The 24,986-nt window shown below is 39.3% G+C and overlaps 1 protein-coding gene across 24 annotated transcripts in view; it reads right to left on the bottom strand.

Moving 5' to 3' along the window:
* The window catches only part of GPR63 (G protein-coupled receptor 63), a 159,160-nt gene that overhangs the window by 46,140 nt on the left and 88,034 nt on the right, over positions 1-24,986 (bottom strand). For 18 of the 24 annotated variants that reach the window (XR_004321745.1, XR_004321739.1, XR_004321742.1 and 15 more), the window contains 4 exons: positions 24,746-24,812; positions 22,183-22,373; positions 21,951-22,045; positions 21,049-21,117 (listed from right to left, as the gene is read on the bottom strand). The gene's annotated coding sequence lies outside the window, so the exon portion shown is untranslated. Of the gene's footprint in view, positions 1-11,027; positions 11,157-18,694; positions 18,766-21,048; positions 21,118-21,950; positions 22,046-22,182; positions 22,374-24,745; positions 24,813-24,986 lie in introns of all 24 variants that reach the window. The other 6 variants (XR_004321754.1, XR_004321757.1, XR_004321756.1 and 3 more) reach the window with 5 other exon arrangements.

The following is a 24,986-nucleotide window of genomic DNA, read 5'->3' as shown; positions in this document are numbered from 1 at the left end:
CATACATCAAACTCTGATTTACTCAGGTATTTCATCTGTTTCCTTTGACATTTTCCCCAGGTTCTATCAGAAGTTTTACAATATCTCTAAAAGCTTGGGAATAGCAAAGAAGACATAGGAACTATGCTTAGTCAAAGTTAGCTTTCTAAGAACAAACAGAAGCGCGTCTAGAGAACGGTTACTGCTGCTCTGACCACAGCAGCTACTAGGGAAGATTACTCATTATTATCAACCATGCATCATCACACAACTCCCCCTCCCTCCTCCTGTAACAAACTCAGGCTCTCAATAATTTATCTTGGGTAGAGGGGAGAGGAGTTAAATAATGTAATTACTTATGCAAATCAACTCCCATTGGCTTTTTAAAGATCATCTACTTATAAAATAATATTTGGAGTATATTTACAGGTAAATCACTGGGCTGGGGTGCTCTAAGTCTTCACCGGACGTAAACAAGCTAAGATCCATTTCTTACTCTGCAATTGATATGCTTCCTAAGTAGTCAAGAGCCGTTTACATTCTCACCATTGCCACTGTCCTCATTCTGAAAATTCCATTTGAATTCACACGTCTACAACATCTTTGGAGTAGACAAACCCACTGATCAGAACAAACAGATGGCATCAATAACATAAGAATTTTCTATACAACTGTCTGATCTTGGGTTGATTATTAGCAGTGGCCTAATTACTTGACAGAATAAGACAAATGATTGGTTAGAAAGCAGGCAACCCAGATGTCTACGAAGTGTCAGAATCACCAGTGAGGATGCTTGGAAGGAAGACTACAGTTGACAATTAAAAAAATAAAAACCAAAATATTTGCTCAGGGTCCACCATATGTGGGTAACTAGGTTGTATTTGAGAGTGTTGAGGAAGTATAATTAAAAATCGAATCTTTTCCCAGCCCAGAAATCCTCTTCACAAAGGTAGCAGAGAAAGAATACACTTTATCCAGAGAAGAAACAAATTTCTCCTATTTTTATGACAGGAGGTAGCTTTGCAACTTGGAGCAAGGTGTCCACTGAAGCTGGGCTCTTACCCTCCCTCAGAAACCGGGGAGAAGCCATCTGCTTGATGTTTACATTTCAGAGAGACGGCTCCCCAAACCTTGAAAAGGACGTTCTTGGGTCATAAATATCATAAATTTAATGAAAAAGCCTATCTAGTCTCCAAAAAGATATACATACTTTTCAAAGAGAGGAGGAAGTACTCACAGTTTTCCAAAGTAAATGCTCTAGGAAAAAGTAGGAGGGAGAAGTTTCTTCTCTTACTTTCAATAAAATTAAGCTTCTTATTTTCAATTTTTATTTGTCCTTGAAAGAGTAATTCTCACCACAAACTCCAGTTTCATCCAGTATCTTCTTACTATCATATGGATCTGAATTTTGTTCTCTAAGTCACATGTCTTCAGCCCTTCCCACTCACACCTTTGCAATGTTCGCTTGCCTTGGGGGTTTCATGCTGCTGGCCAAACGCAGCAGTTGGCCGTTGGCAGTTTCCAGTATGAAGAAGGATAATGTAGTCACTTACTCAGAGACTGGGCAAATGATTGGCTGTTGGAGTGTCCCACATGTAGCTGGAACAAGAGTCTGTAGAGTGTTCCAAGTGTTGGGGAAATAAAATTAAAAACAAAATCTCTTCCCAACCCAGAAAATCTCTCCACAAAGACTGAACAGAAAGAAAGCAATTATTGAATAAGCTTTAACCAGGATGCATGCAATGCAAATCACAGGCAAAAGAGAATGCAAAGATAGAAAAAAAAATCTTAGTCTTTTATGTTTTTATATAGTTAAGTGGATACAACCCAGGACAATCATGTTCTCAATATAAAATTACTAATTTTCTCTTATCCTTATGACCGGAGGTAAAGTTTACAATCTGGAGGTGACAACTGAAGTTAGGCTCCCAGTCTCCCAGGAGACTGGGAGGTCGGGTAGTGGGCAGTAGTTTCTTCAGTAATACATTCTGGAGAGATGGCTTTCAGGTCCTTGAAGGAACATTCTTAAATTGCCAGACTAGCAAGAGGCTTATTTAGCATTTAACCTTTTGAAGGAAGGTGAAGACACTGGAGGGACGGGCTGTATAGCACATCTAGGGAGGCTGGGCCTGTGATTTCACAAAGAGCCTTATGGCCAAGCTTGGCAAAGAAGCAGTGGACTCTCCTGCCTTTGAAGGATTTTGTGAGCTTGGAAAAATGTGCACATTAAAGGTGACCAGTGAAGGCTGGAGACCACTGTTCTCTTTCCTAAATGTCTGTCATAATTTGAGATTCTTACGATCATTGCAAGATCCTGGATAAAAGGAGGAACATTTTCATTCAGAACTCAGATTGAATTTCTTGTGAGCCAGGGATGAGAAGAAAGGAACTCAAAGCAGAGTTAAATTATTTTTTTAAGAATTTTTTTTAGTAAATATTTTAGTAAATATTTTTTTAGTAAATATTTTAGTAAATTTTTTTAGTAAAATGTGACATTCTTACACTAAATGTGGAGTATTCAACTTGCCACATTTACCTATTGTCTATTACATACACGTCAGTCACTGTTCCCTGTAAACAAGGCCGTGGAGATCCCTATTGTCACGGAAATTACGGTGTACTAGGAAAATCACACAAGTAAACAGATGATTATCATCAGGATGGATAAGGTATGAAATGAGAAGAAGAGGGTGCTATGGCTGTTGCCTGAGATCCATATGTGGGCTGTTAGGAAAGGTTTCCAGAGGTAGAGAAGTCTAAACTGAGACTCAAAAGAAAAATAAGAATTATCACCTGTAAGTGTAACAACCTAAAGGTACAACACAATGATGGATTTTAAATGATGACCTTCTGATTTAAAAATCTTTCAATTCTCCAAAATTATTTTTGCTAAAATAGGGAATTGTGGGCTAGATTTCCACTGAAATAGTTAGGCTTCATAGGGAAAAACTTTCATTATCTGGAAAATGCCTTTATTCATATCTCATTTCCTTAACAATGTCAGACAAAGTGCTCCTTTATTCATTTTCCAAATTCAGATTCAACTGCTAAGCCTTCAGGAAAAGTTCAAAGAATTACTTAGCACAAAGAGAAGACAAGTTACTGATTATGATTTTTCCATATTCTTTCATCCTTTATTCAACCAGTTTTTATTGTTTGCTTATAATACCTGGGTCCTCCACCAGGTGCCGGGGATAACAAAGTAAAAAATGACGAGTCCTTCCCCTCAAGGAGCTCACAGTCTAATTGAATAACAGATGTAGAGAGAACTAATTATGTTATCTGTGTGGATGAAAAATATTGCCAGCCATGTCAATAAACAAAGGATACTGTGGCCATCACGTCATCATCAGCCACCGCCACCCTCGTCAGTGAGTGGAGGGAACTCAGGATGCAGATTAGCAGGCAGCCGAGCCTCGGCTGCCACCCACAACTGTGCCCCCTGAGGGAACTCAGAATGTAGAAGAACAGGATACTGGCCCTTAGAGAGCCAGGTGCATAACAAAGGAATGATCTCAATGAGCCCAGACTTTGGCCCCTTTCCATACATAGAAAAGAACTAATTCCTTTAACTTGAGATATCTGGTTTTCTTTAATTAATGGTAATCTTTTGATGTTCTGACTACCTGGTCTTTGTTGCAAAAATTCCTATACATCCTGGCTTCTCCCTTGCCTGGGTGGAACAGTCTCTGAGAGCAATCTGAGGGGCTGCCTCCTGGGCTAGAGTCCTCAGAAAGTCCATAGAACAAAACTGAATTCTCAACTTTTAGGTTGTGCGTTTGATTTTAGTCAACACCTGCAATGATCGACACTTCCCAAAGTCACACTATAATACAATTACAGGAAGGCTCTAACATCTTTCCATCAGCAGCAGACAGGAAACGCAAGCTTTAACAATTGACTACATCCCCTTGAGGCTGCTGCCTCTCAGGTCTCTTTCTCCAACTGCTGTACCGTGTCTGATTGGTCCAGTGCTACTATTTCTGATCATATCCGTTTAAAGGTAGACTGCAACCTGCTCTTAACAGCGTATCTTCAGCTTTCCACCTCGCTTGAAGAAAAAAAGGGAATAACAGTCTCAAAAAAAAAAAAAAAATCACATGTGGATATAGTTTCTACTGAGAAATCTTTTTTTTTAAATTAATGCAATATTTCACCTCTGTTTTTAATATAAAGATGAGAAGAAATATGTATAGATCACTGCATTTCAAAATCATTCAAATGTCTTTAGCAGCTATTTTCCTAACAGCTCAGCCTAGAGAAATGAGGCATATTTCAGCCATTCACTGAATTATTTTATTCATCATATTCATAAAAATTTTCAGCAGAAGAAACTTAGAAGAAATTCTCAAAGGAGAATGCTTTATTCTTCCATTTAAAAGAATGGTAAATTCAACTTAAATGTGCTTAATTCATTGACTGGAAGCTAAGTAAAGTAGGTATTCTTAGATACCATAGATTCTTTAGTTGAGCTTCTTAAAGTTAAATATTAAGATGTACTGATTCTACACATCACAGGGAAATTAATCCTTAAATTGTAAATTTAGGTATAATTGCAACTAATTATTTTAATTGTATAATTGCCTAGCCTAAATGGGCTGCTTGCTATAGCTGTGTCGTCAGTAACTTTGTAATTAGATCTGTGTCTTGAGAAAAAACAATCCACCAACACCATGTTATTCACAAACAGAACTATTAAGCAATGAAATCAAATGAATATAAGTCCATGCAAATATGCTAAAATAACAATTCACAGATCGTAATGGTTCTTCAAAATCCCTAAGCTGGCTATTAAGACAATTATCTCATTCAAAACAAAAATAACTTTATGTCTTTTCAGATTATAAAATAATAAATGTTCAATTTAAATAATTTCCATGCAATTCAAAAATCTACTAAAAAATAAAATTGGTCTTAATGTCTCCACCTAGAAATAAGCACTAATATTTTCCTTGATATCTTCCAGATTTTTCTACTATCTATAGAGATATCTTTACAAAAACAATCATTTTTAAACAACATGCCTCATCTTGTTTCATTTAATTATACTATTAAAATACTTCGGTGTCTATACACACATTTTATCTTCTTTAATGTAAATTTCTTCAGTATATATTTTCCTTATTTATTTAACCAATTCACTTTTAAAGTTCACTTAGTTTTCACATTTCTTTTTTGATTATTATAAGAAATACTTTAATAAACATTCTTATTATACTTTTATGTGCTTTATTTACTTCATACATTTCTACATTGGAATTGCTGGGTCAAACGGGATGTGTAATTTAAAAGCTTTTGTTAGATACGTCCAGATTTTTCTCCAAAAGTTTATATCAGTCTATAGTCTCATTAAAATAGTGTACAAAATGGCCTTTTTCCTGACATTCTCACCAACCCTGGTTTTTATTGGTATTATTAATTTTTCCCACACTGGTTTTATTTTTTAAAGTTTAGGGAGGAATTGCAAAGAAGAGAGTTTGGGGATGATGGATGTGTTCATTTTCTTGATCATAATGTTGTTTCCCAGGAGTATACATGTCAAAGCTTACCAATTATATACTTCAAATACCTGCAGCTTGTGATATGTCATTTATACAAAATACGGCTGGAAAAATAGAAAAGGACTCAAAAAAAGGCAAGGCCAAAAAAATTGTTTGGTTCTATATTTCTTGGGTTATTAGAGAAGTTAGATGTATTCTAGGTGCTTATTGGCCATTAGGTAATTGTGCTTTTTATTGCAGACTTGTGTATTATCTTTATATATTAACATTAAATCTTTGTAAATTGACACAACATTGTAAACTGACTACACTTCAAATATATATATATATAGAATCTTTGTATGTTTTCCAATTTTGCTTATTTTGATTCTGCTGCATTTGATCACAAGAGGTTTCAAATATTTAAGTAGCTAAATCTACCAGTCTTTTTCTTGATTGTTAGTCCAGGGTCCTGTAGCCATGTTTCTGAAGCCATAACCTGTTCCTATATTTAATGTCAGGTATGTTTTGAAGGAGGTCTACCCACTATTTCCTGCCTGCTTTAGAAGCTCAAGCCAGAACCAAGGTGGGTTACAGAGGACACAGAAGCCACTCAGCCTTCTTTCAACCTTTCTTTTTCTAGGCAGCACAAGATCTCACGGCCCCCACAAAGAGTCACACATTTCACTTTACAAACAGTGCATATGTTATGTTGAATCATAAAATTGAAGTTATTTGACCATTTTTCTCATTGCAGCATTATTTTTTCTTTTTTTCTTTAACTGAAGTATAGTTGATTTACAATGTTAGTTTCAGGTGTGCAGCACTGATTCAGTTACACGTATATATGTATACACATATCTATTCTTTTTCAGATTCTTTTCCATTACAGGTTATTACAAGACATTGAATGTAGTTCCCTGTGCTATACCGAAGGTCTTTGGTTTTTTGCCCATTTTTGACCGACAAAAAATGACCATTTTGCATGGTTCAGGTTAGCAGGCAGACTCAGGTACATGCAGGTGAGTTGGGGTCTGGATCACTCAGTAACATGAACCTGCAGAAAGAGCTGGCTTTCTTGGAGGCAAAGTCCCACGTGGAGAGAGTAGAGCTCCCACAACTGGGAGGAGATTTTGACCTGCGTACATACATGCTGGCAGTGTCAGCAGGGACAGAGACAGCAAGAATAGCTGCAGGTCTGCGGGACTGCCACTTGTCTCTGTGGCCAGGGCAAGCCTAACACAGGAGCTTCGGTGTACCGGCTTCTACATCGCTGATGCCCCAGCATCAGCTTCCCTTTTGTCCCATTTCCCAGCTGAAATCCGTAGAGAAGGGACGACAGGAAGTCATTTTAGTGCTGCCATCAAAGTTAGGACACTTATTCAAAAGCAAGGGAATTCAAAAGCAGAGGAAAGACCAGGTCTAGGGGAGACATAGCACACAGCAGAGGGTCCCTCAGGGTGCCGGCTGGAGACACAGCACCATAGTTGGAGCTCCAGTTTAAAAATGTATCCAGAAATAGAAATTGGATACATATGAGGAAACAAGAGGCACCGCTGTTCAGGAAAGCAAGGGTTATAAACCTGAAGAACTAAAGAATTCAACAGCAGGGAAATGGAGACAGCACAGATTGATGCAAGTTCTGGGTTTCTGTTGGGCTTGAAGAAATGCTGCAAAGAGCGGTTGGGAAGGTGAGGCCATCACCTTGGATGGGAGGGTTGCTACCCTCATTTTAGAAAGTACAGGAGCATAGGGACTGTATTCCTGAATAGGTGGCACTCAAGTTAGCACTGGCGGCAGAATGCAGAGATCAAAGAAAGATTCTGAAGGAAATTTCACGGGTTTAAAAAAACTCAGAAATAATACTATTGAGAGGCAGGGAGACTAAAATGTTTTAAACTTCAATAAAAGATAGTGTTTTAGATGACATTCTCTAACAATGAAGCAGTCTATGCGGGTGGTGGTTTTTTTGTTGTTGTTGTTTTTTTGAGGTGAAATGAGATAGTGTTACAGTTAATCTCCTCATGGGTGACTTCCACCAGCTGACTTTGAAAATCGTAAGAAGTGAATTTTAGATAATTGGAATGGATTTGGGGACAACCTAGCAAAGCTGAACCTAAGATCCTTTCTCTTTCTCATTCTTTTATTTTTTTTTCTATCAGTGTCTCTCCTGCCCCTCCCCAAATTGAACTTCTATCATTTTACTTTTTACCCCATGTATTAATCAAAGACATGTTCGCTTGCCATTATCTGATACATACTGCATAGCCAATGCAATCATGGCAACTGCCATACTCAGGTGAAGGCAAAAAACTGGTGCTTTTGACTGGACATCGTCTCTTCATGGTGTCAAAGTGTGACAGGTACGACTTCATAGAGCTTTGTGGCTCGTCGGGGAACTTCACGCAGAACCTAAGATTGGAAGCCCTGCTTCTGAGAAATCTATCTTTCAAATTAAATCTAAGACTGATCCCTCTCTACCTATAATAAACACTTGTTTCTGAAATTCGTCTTCACCACAGCCTTATAAGGTAGACATGATTATCCTCATCTTAAAGGGCAGGGACATTGAGATCCGTAGAAATCAAAATACTTTGCCATAGCTAATATGTGGTTTGTCTGAATGCAAATTACATACCTTTAGAGTCATTTATTCATTCAACAAATATTATTGAAGACCTAGGCACTGGGAATATATCACTAAATGAAGCAAATTTCTCGCCCACATGGAGAGTATATTCTGGTGGAATTCTATCTTAGCTAGAATATCACATTACATCCTAGCCGCACACTCCCACCCCCACCGCTCAGCAGTAGCTGCTGGTCAGCATCTTCTCGGGAGGCACGAGGCACTGGATGGGTTAGCAGCGTGAGCACTCGACCTTGATGGATCCGGTCAGGTTTTGTTTTGATTCTAGCTATTTCCCATGCTTGTGATTATCTTACCTTAGTTGGGATCAAAGGGCAAAACTGGTATCAGCCTGTGTAATACGGTTTTTCCTTCACAGAAACTTCATTTCCCTTCCCTCTGAAAACTAGAAGCCCAAGCCCTACTAAGATTCAGGGTACAAGAACACATTTTGGTTCAAAATTGTCATGAATCAGGGACTATTTTCAAACTATTAAAAATGGCCTGGCAAAGAAATGTTTGCGTTTACCATTGCTAACCTTACCTCTAGATTAGATTGACATAGTGGAGCCAAACATCACTGAACCCTCATTCCTCCAGTTGGAAGTGGAGGAGGAAATAAAATCAATAAAGAGTAATCACTCACTGCTCATATATCCTCATATATTGCTCTCTTCTTGTATAAATGCTCAGAGGAACAGCTGCTCAGTGGAGGCCTCTGCCAGAAGGCAGAACTTTGACACGCAGTTGACAACTGCCCTAAGGGTACACTAATTAACTGCACTTGGGGGTCCAAGAAAGCAAGCAGTGTTCTGCAGGAGCCATCAGTGTCCTGCCCACCTCCAGCATTGTCCACCCAGGGCAACAGGGTCCAGATCAAAAAAAGCCTCCAGCACGAGGAGCTAGCAGGTGCGGTCTTTTTTTTTTTTCTCTCTTGGGGTTTGTGTTCAGAGTATAATTTGTTGAAACACACTTGGATAAACAAAATAGGCTGTCTGTAAATTCAGCTAGCCCAGAAGACATTCTACACTAGCTCACAAATGTGAACACTCCCTCTGTTTAACTCACAAGTGTATTGTAAAAATTTAATGAAATAATTTTATTCGAAATGTTTGATACAAAATATGTTATGTAATATAAATTCTCATTAAATGCTTTAAGAAAACAGCAGTGTACAATCGGGCCACCCAAGATGGCTGTTCTCCTGCTCTCTGCACATCCCCTGCTCAGCCAGTGCCTGCTTCACCCACACCTACTCGCGTGACTGACCTTTCCTCTTACGCACAGACCTAATCAGTAATGCCTACAGACCTGCCTGCCCCAGCTAGTGATTGTTCCAATCTTTAAATCAGAACATTTCTACCATGACAGCTTATCAAAGGGGTGGTGAGGGGCGTGCTCCTTTTCTGGTTTCCCTGGTGACTGATGAGCCAACCTGACATCAATCCCCCCCATAAATGGTAACACCCCCCTCCAAGGAAGACTGCTCCCACATCCTGCCTACCCTCTGCTGCACATGGGGGTGCCATTCCAGGACCCTTGCTTCGGATGTGTGAGATCCCCCATCCATTAAACCGCTGACGTCTCTGTCACTGACTCTGGGCTCTTTCTTCAGTCTTGAGCCTGGGCAAGGACAGGGCTTGCTGGCCTGTGGGGTGCAGCCCCATACCAGTTACAGTTATTTAATCTATTAGATAAAAATGTTGAGCATAACATACAGCATGGCACAGGTACAATTTCTAGGTTAACATATATGGACAATGCTGGACCAGCACTCAAATGTCACCAGTCAAGAGACAGAAGGGGACAAGCAATACAAAGATCTTTAATCCACACTCTGAATATCCAATGTCTCAATTATAAAGACTGACTAACCTTGGAAAAAAACAAAATGACTGAGTGGGAGGAATTGCCTTTTACACAGCTACAAAATACCACCTTTTGATTAAATAACCACAGCCTCATTTCTTATATATTAATATTAACCACAATTCTTTAACTCTGGTGCAACTATGTCTCAAAGAATAAATACATGAATAAGAATAAAATTACAGTGATTATATTCATAATATATTCACAGTAGTAATTATGTTCAATTTATTTGGGAATTTGGAAAGCAATTTTAAAAGGAAATATTTTTAAACATCTCACATTCACTTCTGAAAATGAATCAAATGTTTTAAAGACATTTAACTGAGCAAGAGGGATCAAAAGAGCTTCGACACAGTGGTGTTCTTGAGCAACGATTTTTAACCGCCCAAGGGTTTTTCTCCTTAGTGTCTCATTTAATCCGTCCGTGGTTTAAAGAGCGACTTTGCTCTTCACCTGGTTTATTGCCGCCTCAATGAGATGCTCTCCTCTCATTTCTACAACACACCTTTTGAATTTAACTAAGGAAGTTACCAGTCAATGATTTAAATATGATAAAATCTGCTTTGCTTGAAAGCATTCTGGGAGCTCGGTAAAAAGCAAAGACACTCCAAGTTATAGTTACCAGTCAATGAGCTAACCTTAAAATAGTTTTTAGATGAAGGTTAAAAATGTTATAAAACAGTACACATGTTTGGATAAGTTATGAGATCACGAGTCTTCTCATGAGTCCGAAAAATCCCTCTTTTCATGTTTAACACACTGTATGCTTAAGCAGCTGCTGGTTGATTGTAAAGGAGGATTATATACACTTAGGTTAATTCCCAGGTTTCTTGAGAAAGCTTATTCACACAGAGCACCAACCTGCATTGTAGATCAAGGACGGTTACAGATGTTCATTCAATAATTTCAGTATTAATACACTTCAAAAATCACATTGCCGGTCGTTTGCTACTGGAGATGAAGCCGCAATGACCAGGTTCATACCTGTGCCATTCTGTGTTTGTGCACATGTGTCTATAGAACAGATTCCCAGAAGTGAGCTTTCTGGGGCAAAGAGTATAATGTACCTATAATTTTGGTAGTGATTGCTAGATGATCTTCCACAGGTGCTGCAGCATTGTGCTACACTGGCCACCATCAGCGGTGTATGACTTAACGGATACACAGTGTTGTCAAAGCTGTAGATTTCTGCCAGTCTGGTAGATGAGAAACGGTATATTACATATTTCATTTTTATTTCTCATGTTATGAGTGTGGTTAAACACTTTTTCACATGCTTATGGCATTCCTATTATTTTCTGTTATCTATCTGCTCCTGCCTTTTAATTTTTCTGTGGGTCTTTAGAATTTTAAGGACTCTTTACATATTAGGGAAGGTACACAGATGTGTTATATATGATTATATTGTCCTTTTCAAACTTTACACAATCCTAGCTAGTAGCCAAATTACTCCCATTTTTAGAGAAAAGGACACTGAGCTATAAGTATATTAAGTAAATTGTATAAGAACACACAAACCCAATGATAAATCTGACTTTGAAGATGATGCAATATTCATTATACCACACTGCTCGCTTGCCACAAAAATAAAAAATAAGAAAAGCAGTAATATCTAACATTTTACATTAACTATATTTTTATCCTCGCAACACCTCTATGAAGTTGATATTATATTATCTCAAATTCATCACGTTCAAAAGCTCTTTGGAGAGGAGCACTCTTTAGGGAGGACTTCCTGAAGGGTCAGCACTTTATCAACCCCTCTTAGTAAGATCTAGCTCCAGTATAAGCCAGACCGACAGGGCAGAAAGTACCCATCCTGCTTTATAGTTCTCCCTCCTGGGCAATTGTTCTTACCGAAATTTGATCTTAAGTGATGCTCTTAGTCTATAGTGGAAAAGCTCTGGACATTTCTAGAAAACTATGTTTTCTGTTAGGGTGATACTAAGAACGCTATTCAACATGATCCCTAGTGTCTTCTTCAAAAGAAAACTCAAAGTGATTTCTGGTCTCAGTGTCAAGAATAGTTTTATTCCTAATGAGACTGAATTTTGCTTACCTTGTGGACTCTGACTCTTCTGAATGATCACATTTCCCTCTTTGAATTGGTTGTAAGGAAGCTCAGGTTAGAGTTTGTGCCACATACATGCACATCGTATGCTCACTTTACTCCCAACTCTCTTACAACCTTGCTCTTCTTATCCCTATACTTCCTTAAATTAATTTATCTTATTGAATTGTGTCGATTGTATTGTTATCTAAATACATCTTAAAATACATTTTTACTTCAATTTTCATTCTTTTAAACGTTGCAAAAACACCAGGATTTGAACTCCACTGAATCTAATTTATGACTCAAATTAAATGAATAAGTAAAGAAAGATTACTCCATCTGCACCAGAATTTCACTAAACTCTTCTCACTACGTGCTGACCTATAAAACTTGACCAGAAACTTGTGATAATTTGTGTAGGACAAGAGTCAAGGCACATCAGAATTCTTTTCAGACTGGCAATTGGCTTGCTAACTACTTACTACTTGGTTAAATCAAGCTTAAGTTATTAAAGTTAAGTTATCTGCTGATAACTGCTTTGAAGCCAACAAACATGGAGCCTTGAAATTTAAGTAGGTATAGGTGCTCAAAATGTAATCTTCCTAGATATACGCCCCAGTATGCTACAATACAGTCACTCAAAGAGCAAACTAACATTACCTGGAATATCATTTCAAAATACCACTGGCTACAGAAGAGAAAACTACCATTACATCCAATGTGCCTTAGAGTACTTACTTAGTAAACTGTGTCCATTAACCTTCAGTGAATTGCAAATTCCAGACTATTGTACAGTGGAGAGAATGACCCTCTGTTCTCAAACTTCTCTCTGTGTCACTCCACCCACAGAAGACTATCAGTATACTCTACCCGGGAAAAGGTGGACTTCACAAAATAAAACCTCCACTCATTGTGATAAAAAATCAAAACGAAGAAAACCCAAATATGTTTATATCTCTCCTAGGAATAAAAGTAAAAGGACTTTGGGTCTTCCTTTGTTCATCTACTTGGTCATTGTTTTGTTTGTTTTCATTTTCAATGACTTCATGAACAACTCAGGATTTATTCTTATTAAGCCTTGGCTCATCTTAGACAAGCCGAGTCCAGTTATCTCAGGAAAAATCATGCTTTAGACTTTTGCAATATTTCTAACCTCAGAAAATTACCCGTGTTTCTAGAGTCTAAAATGACTATACCCAGAGGAGCTAATTTTCATCTGTGCTTTGAACTTACACAGAAACCGCAGCTGCCTTTATCTATCTGGCTCATAGGTTAATTTACCACAGGGTGTTCTGTTTGGTCCTCCTTGGTGTTTAGCTGCTAAAAACTGCTTGGAAATATTGTGACTACCTGTGTCTTGCCCTTATTATGTTGTCCAATTTGCTTCATATCATCCTACCTCTCCCTTCTCTCTCTCTTTTTTTCTCTCTCTGACATTAGGTTTTGCTGTTGTCAAGAATGAATTGTTCCTTAGGGAAACCAGGAAAAACCCTGATCATATGTCACCTAGAGCATAAGTGCGCCAGGTCATTTTAGTTTTCCCTTGGTTTAAAAATCACTGTTTTCTCTTTTTCCATATCTTCTTCCACCTTCCAAGGGAGGTGGGGAGAACTGACACATAGTTGACATCATAAAGTCATCTACTACTCACATTTTCAACTACAGCATAGCTACTAACAAGAAATTAAACTATCCCCAATCAGTAAGAATTTATATTAAAAAATAAAATGTATATTTGTCCCCTAATGGTAATAAGTAAATTAATAGACCTAAGAGTTAAATTTTCAATTCTAAAGAAGAACACAGTCCTTAATTGCTGGGTTAGGGTTAAAATCTAAGCTCTTTCTTGTTTTCGTCTAATTTCTGGATCCTTTGGAAACTATTACTGTATCGCTGGCAGCTGAAAAGTCTCTCTGGGACTATTCCTCAGGTGTGGTTTCTTATAAAGGGCACAGAGGAAAAAAATTCTAATTATGACAAGCAGAAGGAAAGACAGCCTGCTTTAAACAAACGAAAAGACAAACAAACAAATAAATAAACAAACAAATGAATAAAATTTCAAAATGGTAGACTAGATGCCTTAATGATCACATACCTTTTGGGTTTACATACCCTTCCCAATACCTAACTGACTCCATCAACCACTGTTTTCTTCTAATGCTCCAAATTCAGAGACATAATTAAATAAAAGAGGAAATAGTTAAAGGCTCAGACTTACAGTTAAAGAAAATAATTTGAATAAAACTCTATGAAAAACATTTAAGCAGAGCAAAGATGCGAAGAGATATAGCCATTTTATGCAGTTTTTAAGAAGAATGAGTTATATCTATGTAGCCTGACCTGTAAAAATAGCTATGATCTATTAATTAAAAAGCAAAGATACTGTAGAATAAGGTATACAGTATGACCACATTTTTTGTAAAATGAATCTAAACAAAGAAAACTGAACATGATAGATATTTATAAGTTTTCAAGCATAGAGGAAAATATGTAAGTATATATAACCAATGGTTAAGTTGGTTACCTCAGGAAAGTGTGATTAGAAAGAAGAAAGTAGAGATTAAAGTTTTCTTTTCCATATGTCTATATTGCTTTGACTATCAAAAAATGAATATTTACCATCTTATAATTAAACAAAACAAAAAATGTAAAAAGATAAAAACAACTATATACCAAGAAAGATAAATGTATCTGTGGGAGAGAATTTTCTGTTCAATTCAGTCAGTATTCGCTGAGTACTAGGAACTGGTCACATAGAGTAGATACAGTACATTTGGCTACAAGCAGTAGAAAACCCAACTCAAACTGGCTTAAATAAAGACATTTATTGGCACACATAACCAGAAGTCCAGCAGGGATGTGAGTTTCAGGAGTGACATGATCTACGGACTCCAGCTCCATTTCACTGAGATTCTCTTGGCTTTCCCTTCCTCTGTGCATTGACTTTGTCCTCAGCTGATAGAAAGAATCAGATTTCTACATGTCACATGTCCAGAAGAAAAGAGGATATGTCTGTCATATAATAAAGGGATAAGATGTCTGTATCCTGCAATTTCTCCTTTAAAGCAAATATTTACTTTGTAATTAAATTGGTGAGATGTGGGAGAGAATTAGGGACAACAATCTTTGGTTCTACTGCAGCAACTGCTGAAAGGATGGACAATTAACTCCCACGTGGGATGCAAGTTCATCCCCATTATTATTCATTCTCACTACCATTAATGGAACACACTTTGTAGGCCAGGTGCCTAACAAGCATTATTTTACTTCCAAATTTCTCAAGAACAGTGAAGCATAGGTTTTCTTTTCTCTCCTTCTCAGAGCAGAAAACAAAGCCTCAGAAGTTAAACAACTGGTCAAGATGTGAACCCAGATCTGCTTCAGGTCAAAGCTCGTGTTCCTTCTTCTACACAAATCTGCCGCCTCACAGGACATTTACTTACACCAATAACCCTCATTATTAACATTTTCCAGTGACTGTATTTCCACATGCAGTAATTGAGTCAATATTTATTGGAGAACAACATATTCCAGTGACTATATAAAAGGATTGATATTTTTTAAATGTTTGACATCAAGGTACACCTAGTCCATGATAAGCCTTATGGGCAAGAATAAGCAAGTGATAACAGCTGTGGCTGTGAAAGAACTGCAGGTAGAAAGGAAGACTTTGCAAATCTCACAGAGAGGGCACAAACTGGGGGCTTCCTTTATAGGACGGAAGGATGACGTGTAGGACTCGGGAGCAGGAAAGGCGGTAACATTGGTTTCAATACAGACTAATCTGTGTATGTAGAAACAGGAAGTTGAGGGAGGTCTCGCCTTTTATCCACAGTTTTTTGTAGGAAGTAAACAGCAAGGTTATCTGCTAAAGCTGAATGGGGAGTTGAGCTTAAGAAAGAAGGGTGAAGTTAGGAATAGTGATTTTTGGAACCTATAAAAGACATGACCAGGGCAATGTGAAAAGTTTGCTGAGGACTGCTGAAGTCAAAATAAAGTTGGAGAACATGAACTTGAAATGTCACCAGTCTTTATCGTTATGTGATAGTGATATTCTCCAGCAGCATTCAGCAGCTCAGCTGAGAAATCAAATGTAATAGAAATTTGTTGATTTCTGACCACCCAATATTCACAGACCATCATTTTAATCATTGTATCCCAACTTCTCTCTAGAGAACCACCCACTCCTTCCTCGCTTTTAGCCCATACACTTCTGGGCTCCAGAGTATAGCATCTTCCCTGGGCCGAAGCCAGACTATTCAGTTTTCTGTCACTTACAACGGAAAGAGTCCTCAATGAATTTTTTTTTAAATGGAACTGGAAGTAACATAGTGCAAGTAATAGAAAAAAAAAAAAAAAAGATGGAAGAGGCAAAGTTCCAGTAGAAAGAAGACTTTTCATCTTGGGCAGGAAAGATGATAATCCCTGATGAAAAGTACTAAAATATTTAACCTTGTATCTTGGGGCTCAGACCATGTGCCTCTTGAATCTTCCCAATGAAAGACTTGATAAGAAAATAGTTAAGAGTTCAAAGATTGTTATTTATTGTAGCTTTCTGTAAGGTCCTACAATGAAAAGATTTGATTAGGCTGAAATTGGCCTGTCTGAAAGCAGAAAGGAAAAAAAAATTATGAATATGCTGATGGAAGCCATTTCTGCCTGTGACCTGCAATCTGAGTTGGCTAAAAATCCAATGAAATGAAACTAGGGGTGGGAAAAGATGGAATGCTTGGCTGTCAGTTAAGGCTCATGCAGGGAGGAGTCATTCCAAGAGACAAAATTGGGATATGTTCCCACTCAACTATCTGTCACCCACTCTAGCAGTGACTGACAAAGGGAACAACTAAGCTAATTGCAAAGAAGCTGGGATGGAGCCTAGCAGTGAGAGAAAAATGACTAGTGACTCGTACCACAGCTATTGTTTAATGCTATCACTAGGCAGAGACCAACATGAAGGCCATTTAGTTGAGAGTCAAGTGCATAAGCCAACATCTGAGACTAAGGCGAGACCAGCTGCTGAGAGACTGAAATTCCCAAGCCCAGTTTCGTATTTCAAAAACTATGCCTTGACACGATGTCTGACTTTGGGTTGCCAGCCCATGGACTCCAGGGAGTGAGAGGGAGTCTCACTAAGGTGTAAAGGAAGTTGCTTTGCTTGAACTCTAAATCAACTCCTAGGACGCTGAACCTTTCCTAACCCAAAGCAGAATGCTCCAAGATGGCACTGATAGACAGCTCATTCTCCCCAACATCCATCTAATAGGTAGTCATGGAAAGTAATGGACGAGAGACTGTTTTCTATTCTCTCCTGGAAAACAGACTAGGGACCAAACTGTGTATTAAATACTCGGATTCAGTAGGTCTTGGCAAAGCTCTGTACTTTTAATAAGCTAAATGGGCTTAACCCATGTACACACCAATATTTGGGATATAGTATTTTAGGGGCAAAAGAATCTGAGCTAAAGGCAACTTAGGGCGCTGACCTTCACTGAGGGTTTGTCCTATCTGTTCAAGTGGTCTCTTCTGCCCATCTCCAGTTCCTGAGGCCCAGGAAGCCCCAGCAGGACAGCTGCAGATTAAGGCTTAGGTGATCTGCAGCAATCTTGGGGAAATCTCGAACCAGGTGAAGTATTGTCCCAAGGAAGCCTACAGCCATGATTCTAGGGGCATAAAATGAATTATCACCAAGGAGACACAACAGGAACTTATAGCCAAGCACCAGATCCTAAAAGTACAGTGAATTCAGAAACGGAAGAATTGAGAAATGTGATCAGAAGGTAGGAGAATCTTACTCATGAGCTATCACACATGTGAGGGTCGCAGACAGATAGGGCTCTGCTTTCATGGGGAATGGCTGTGTCATATGGTTGACCTCCAGCACCAGGGATTCCACGTGATCTTCCACCCAGACATTCACGGGTCATGAGCTGTCCCCCAGTGTCCACCCATCATTGGGAGTCAGTGGTGTTTACGCAGACTTGCACAAAGTTGGGGCAGCCCAGCAGCTGGGCCTATGCAGCAGGGTCCAGAAAACAGGGTATTTTCCAGCTACCACTCTGTGGGTTTGTGCCCACCCCATCTCAGTCCCATGAGCACCCAGAGTCCACTGGTTTATAAAAATAAACAGAACAGGGAAAAAGAAAGAAGAGAATAACGAGCTAGAGGAGGAGAGAAAAGAAAAACCAGCAGCTGCACTTACTAGAGCAGGATGCATACTTCCCATCACTGAGTAAAGGGTACCCCGAATAAGCAGAGGGGAATGTTTACAGAAGTAGCTGGTTCCTCTGAGGTACAACTGTAAACATACCCACTGGCTGCACTTTTGTGCTTCCTCCACTCACAGAGCCCATCTCCAGTCCTCAGCCAATGAGATTACACAGCTGGCTTGCCCGCTGACTTTCCATGCATAGACAACTGACTTTGTGGCCTAGACTAATAAGTCATGTAAGTGTCCAGAAAGCCTTCCTGACACACTCAGGTTTTCCTTGCTCTCGAATAAGAAGTACACCCACAACCAGAACTCCTATACATGGCAACACATTGTCTGATGCCCCCAGAGAGGTGATAGATGATGGAGGCATTAGCTGCCAGGTCAGATGACCTGACATGGCCTGAAATACTTCCAGAAATCCTGCACGGTGCTTCAGGTGTCTGGCTGGTCATGAGTGTGGGATTGCTCACCTGTTTGTCTCTCTTCTCAGCCGTGATATCAAGACTGTCGCTCTTTCTGACTCACCCAGGAATTTCACAGTCTAGGATACAGAGTGCATCAACAGCATAAGGAAACTGAGGTGCTGGACTGTGTCAAGGGAAGTCTTTTTGCTGAGAGTGTCAAAGACAAGCTGGCCTGCATGTGGGGTAGCTCTCCTGGGCCACCACCAGTGAGGGGAGCTCAAGGTCTCACGTAGTTTCTCCTCTTTGGGACGCTCTGGCCAGAAACAAAGAGGTTGCTGCTAGTTCTACTGTGGCATAAAATGCTCTGTTTTCACCAAAAGTCATTTCTTCTTCATCAGGGGTGCGCAACTAGACCCCATTTCTTAGTCTCTACTGCAGGAAGGTATACCTATGTGGGTGAACTGTATCCAATGGAATATGGAAGAGAAGTGATGAATGGCACCTCCAGGCTTGGCCCATAAAAATCAGACATGGTGACCACTAGAAAGGCAGGCAGGATTTGACCGTGGGGAGGAGGTCAGGCTGGTGAAGTTCCTACTCAGACTTTTAACCCAAATACAGATACCTTCTTCCTCAGGAATGTTAGCTTGGCCAAGAGATCATGGAATGTCTAGGGGCCTGTGGCTCTTGTCACGGGCTCCTGATGTCTCAGAAGCAGGGTTTCATGGGCATTTGCCCTCTTCGGCAGCCTGGGTGCTCATCTGGGTGCTTCCTCTTCCCAGGAAAAACCCCAACACCAAGAGTTACTGTTTGTTTACTGTTTGAATTATTTAGATCTCATAAGTCTTCCATTAGCCCTGGCCTCCAGGAGCTGTGTGTCTGCCTGGATTTCTACCCTATATTAGGAGGTTCTCTGAGGACATAAGTGCCAATAATGCTTCATAAGGATCTTTGGGTTTCCATGCTTCTTGTTTGCAAATGAGAAACACATGCCTTCAAACCATAATAAGGATATTCACCTTGTGGGGTAGCATCTATGCAAATGATCAGTACTGAGAAATGAACCTAGTATATACCAAAAGGAAGACGTGATGAAAAATGTAGACAGATCACCACAGCTTAGGGCCAGAAGATCATAGAAGAGTTGAGGACAAGCCAACGGCAAGACCAGAGCCAACAGGGTGAATCATGAAGTCCAAAATCGGTTGAGAAGGACAATCAGATTCTAAAGGAAAATCCTTCATAAGCAAAAGAAAGATAAGGTGAAGGAAACAAGAAAGCATAGGTAAGAGGTTGAATAGATGGTGTTACAATGTGAAAAAAAAAGCCTAAGTTTTGGTGTTCACGCAGATGTGGGACTAAATTCTCCTCTCTCTACTTCCTAAGTCCTGTGGCCTCTTGGAATTCGTTTAACTACTGAGAACCTTGAGGGATTTGAACATCTACCTCCTGGAAGTATTATAAGATTAGAGATTTTATGTTTATATAGTCACAGTACTTGCATCATTTAGCAGGATAAAGGGTGGATACCAGTGATGCACTACTTGGTTGTGGACTTTCTATAGGCTTTAAACAGCAATAAGTCTTAGCCAGGAGCCAATGACTGGAATCATTATAACACTTACCTTGCTTCAGCCAACAAAGAATTTTTATTTAGTACTTAAATCTTTCAGTATCCATTCATTGATCAGAGTAAGTAAACTCCTTTTATATATGAAAGGCTGAGCCAGCTGCCAAAAACACAGTATTACCCATGCATGTGCCATAATGTTACCTGTTTTTATGTGGCTATGCATCTTTGTTTCAAACTGCTAGTGCTTTAAGATATGTTACTAAATATAAGTTTTCCTCACTTCTACACAACACTGCTCTGATTTGGCTGCCTTTTTTGTTCCCCTGAATTTTCATTTTTATTAAACCCACCCTTTGTTCTGGCACCATGTTAATATACCTTTTGGTCTATTTATACATGTCACATCTTGGACTGACTTTTTATTCCGACTTTCTTTCTGGCAAAGACAATGAGAACAGTGAGCATACTTAATAAATGTTACATAATAATAACTATTAAATGTTCCTTTAAAATCTCAAGCAGCTTTTTATCTTTAGCTTCTACTTTGAGATAATTACATACTTCCCCAAAGCTATTTATAGCTCCCATCAGGAAGAACAGCTGAAAAAAAAAAAAAAAAGTGTTCCTAGTCCTGCCAAAATTATGGTGAAAGTGATTTAAACTCTGAATTTCTGTTGCAAGTGTTCAAATGGCATGCAACATACGGATGTCTAATTCTAGCAAAAGAAAGCTTTTCCCAACCAAAATCTCCCTGATGGAGGTGGTTATTGAATACATCTTGTCACTATCACCATCATCATTCGTTTACCAACAAACTGAGATTACCCAAAACAGTTACAAAACATACCTTTTACTTCTGTTATCAGTCCATCTGTGTCTGCTCCTCAATGCACCATGAGTCATGTCCTCCTCCACCCTTTAAAGCCCAAACGCCAGCACATTTAGTTAAGATCATAGACGTAGTCACAGATTAGCTTCACAAATATGAGGAAGAGAGGACCTCTTCCATGCCGTGACTTGCACATCATAGGGTCAGAAAATTAGATACATATGTGCATGACTCTCAGGGTTGCCAGGTTTAGCAGATAAAAATTTAGCAGCCCTATCCACTCCACACACTCATCTCCCAAACTTCCCTAAACACAATAGCAGAAACCCTCTGATTACTTTCTCCCCTAAATCAAGGATGCAGGTTTATATAGTGGGCAGGTCACTGGGCTTGGAGACTGAAGCCCTGTGTGCTGATCTTAGTTCTTGCTACTCAGAACCTGTTTGGTTTGAGCAGTCCAGGATGATTTTAAACACCAAGATTCTATTATCAAAAGGTCCATTTCCAGACTTTTGAGAACCAGCCTTTTCTGTGAGTCACCAGGCTGGGTGCTGGAGAAAAAGTAAACAAGCACAGTGCCCTGTCCTCAGGGAGCTTAGTGCCTAGTGGGAAAGAAACGTGAGAACTCCAGGGGGAAAGGTAGGGCTAAAAATCAAGACATCAAGACTGAGCTGATGTCTGGGTGTTTCTTGGTGTTGGATTTTTTTTTTTTTTTTTTTTTGGTTGTCATTGTGTCTCTGTCAGATTATATTTCTCTATTTCCCATCAGTGTCATCTTATTATGCTGTAAATTTGTTTTCATGAGAAGCCTTTTGCCCTGGAGAGAGATCTAACAGAACCTGTTGCTTGGCAATGGTAGCCTTCACACAGATGAACATAAAATATTGTGAGTTAATCATAGCATTTGAGACTATAAATACCTTTGGGGAAGTCATCCAAGAAAACTCCATCTTTCTTCCCATCAGAGAGAAACGTCTTCTGTGCATTTGCAGCTACTTTGTTCATCAGATGAATCCTGGAAGAGGAGGTGAGAGCAGAAAGACATTCCCTGGGTACTGACAGTTTTCCCGAGGAGTCCCTGGCATCCCTGAAGAAAAAGCTCTTCCAGCCTAAGTCCAGAAACGCCAAAGTGACAGCAACAGCAATACTCACCAGACAAGCTGTGGGTATGGAGACCCAGCTCAGATGCCCTCGGAGGTTTATGTCCAGACTGCAGACAACAGACCGCCTGCCCCCACACTGGGGAGCAGCTGCTCCTGGCCTCCTCACACTGACCTGCCTGTGTGAGGTCCTTTGTCCACAAGCTCAGTTGTTTTTTTTAGTGGTAAAGCTTGGGTGATGAACTTAAAAAAGAAAGAAAACCTGTTATTTCCTTAAAAATGTAAACATTCTATTAGTCTTCTTTCAACTAACGAAAATGCACCTACTCAATTTATTTATCTGAACTCTGCTTACTTGATGACTGTTTTTTCAAAACCTCACAACCTCACTTCGCAGCCTTTTGCTCTCTGACGGTAAAGTCCCGCCGACTTGAAGTGAAACGGTGAAGAGCTCTCAAACTGAGAGCTGTCGAGCTGAGTTTGAATCCCAGATCTACCTCCTAACTGCCGCGAGAAGTTGGGAACGTCTTTTAATTGTTCTAAAACTGTTTCTTCATCTGCTTATTAGGGAATACAGCTGATCCTTGAATGGCGCGGGGCTTGGGGCGTCCACCCTGCAGGAAGTGGCAAATCTACGTAGAATCTACAGCCAGCTCCTCGCCCCTCTGGCTGGCGGTCCTGCCTGCTGCAGGGTTCTGCCCCGGGCTTCAACCAATCACAGGTCCTGTAGCTTTGCAGTATTTACTATTGAAAAATTTCACATTTCAGTGGACCTGTGCAGTTCAAAACCCTGTTGTTCAAGGATCAGCTGTAATGCATTAGAAAACTTCTTAACAGAGGTACTGTCACGGAACACAGGTCAATAAGATAAATTACACAATTAAATTTTTTCATCATTTGCAAAAATATGTAACTATAGTTACAGAGTTTTTTGATGGGGTTATTTTCGTACAAATGATTCAATCAACTAAGCAATTCAAATTACTATAGTAATCATGAATTAATCAGTATCTTAAAACACTGCCATTTCAGGTCAGGCTAAAGGAGTCCGGGTTGGTGACACAGCAGGAGTGACAAACCGGCAGGAAGACCTCAGGACTCCTGATTTCACCACCTCTGCTGCCCTGGTCTTGGCTACTATAAACCCCAGTACTTCAGACAAATCGGGTACATAACTGAACCCCAACTGTGCACCAGGGTGAAACTTTTTCCAAAAGGTGTTGTGGGACCTATGCAATCTAAGGGAAGTGGGTATGGAAGTGTTCCCCCAAATTTCTGCCAGTCAGCAAGGTCCTGAGACATCTCTGATGGTGTACCCCCGCCAGGGCCCAGTCAGCTTGAGAGTCTCAATTCTGATTTAGCCAAATGTAGTTAATGATGTAAAATCAACAACAATCCAGCCTAGGTTTTGTTCTGATGTCCACAACTTTGCGTATGGGTTCTTCTGCTAAGAGTATTTATCTCATGCATAGAGAGAGGGTAAACATCTAGTATGATGCTTAGTAAGCTTGTCTCACTAGAAACTCAGCTCTGTTATCAGGGAATAAGATGGGCAAGGTGGTTTAGAGAAATAAAACTTAGGCATTAGGCCTCGATTTGAATCCAAGCTATTGCCTGAAACAGTTACTTAATCTCTTGGGAACAGTTTCCTCAACTGGAAAAAAGAGGAAAATACTGTAGATTAAAATAAAGTATATTTTGACTACAATAAGTAGCCCCAAAAAGGCACCCATCATTATTACTATTAGCATATTTTTATCCTGAGTTAGTACTGTTTAAATTATATATGCTTTAAAATTTTTAGAAGGCATCATCCTTGGCAAGTGTCACAAAGAATTAAAGCTTACACAGAAAGGAAGTTAATTTACATAATCATCTGATCAATTGATTACTCCCTTTGGAGAAGTTTCAGAATAGTGAAATCCAGAGATAAATATTGTGCCCTGTGATTATGTCCATTTGAATATAATGCAGTCAGAAAACGTCTCCCAGCCTCTTCAACGAACTTGTCTTGGTTATTACATTAATCTCCACATTGAGACCGACGTGACTGAGCTTTTTCTACCACCGCTATGGCATCATAGAAGAGTGTTGTTATATTTTTAGGTGTTGCCGTGAAGGTATTTTGTAGCTGTGATTAACTTCTGTAATCAGTCCACATTAACTAGGGCAGATTATCCTAGATAATCTGGCTGGGTCTGATTCAACCACTTGAAAGGCCAAAAGCAGAACTGAGGTACTTCTGAGGAAGAAGAAATTCCACCTGTGGACTGCAGTTTGTGCCTGTGATTTCCAGCCTGTCCTACATGACAGCCTGTCCTTTGGATTTCAGATTTGCCTAGCCAGCCCCACAATCATGTAAGCCAGTTCTTGCAATAATTCTCTTAATAAACATCTGCTACTAGTTCTGCTTCCCTGGGTTAAATGCTGGCTGATACAGCCATGAATTTTTTTCTTTTCCATTAAATTAATTGATTGCACCTTGATGTAGAAGTTAGACACTTCTAAAGGTTCTCTTTATTATGAATGGGTTGAGTGGGGCTAATTATTTCCATGGTAGGAATGAAAATGCTTTTATTTTGACGTGTTCCTCTATTTTGCTGTATCTTTCTTACCTTTCCATTTCAGGAGGAACTATCAGATGTAGATTCAATGACAACCTTCTTTTGTAAACCAACCTTCCTTTGGAATTCAAAAATAAGAAATATATTTAGCTATTGCATATGAGTGAAAAAAAAGACAAAATAAAGCCCTCAGGTCTAAATGACAAAACTTAAAACTCATATACAAATAAATGATACTTCCTCAAGATTTAAAAGTAGGTTTTAGAAAGGCCTTAGATTTTAGAAAAGGAAG

The sequence above is a fragment of the Camelus ferus genome, chromosome 8 (assembly GCF_009834535.1).
Source record: "Camelus ferus isolate YT-003-E chromosome 8, BCGSAC_Cfer_1.0, whole genome shotgun sequence".
Lineage (NCBI taxonomy): Eukaryota > Metazoa > Chordata > Mammalia > Artiodactyla > Camelidae > Camelus > Camelus ferus.
The sequence above is the reverse complement of the archived record's forward strand: the minus strand, read 5'-3'. Positions and strand labels throughout refer to the sequence as shown.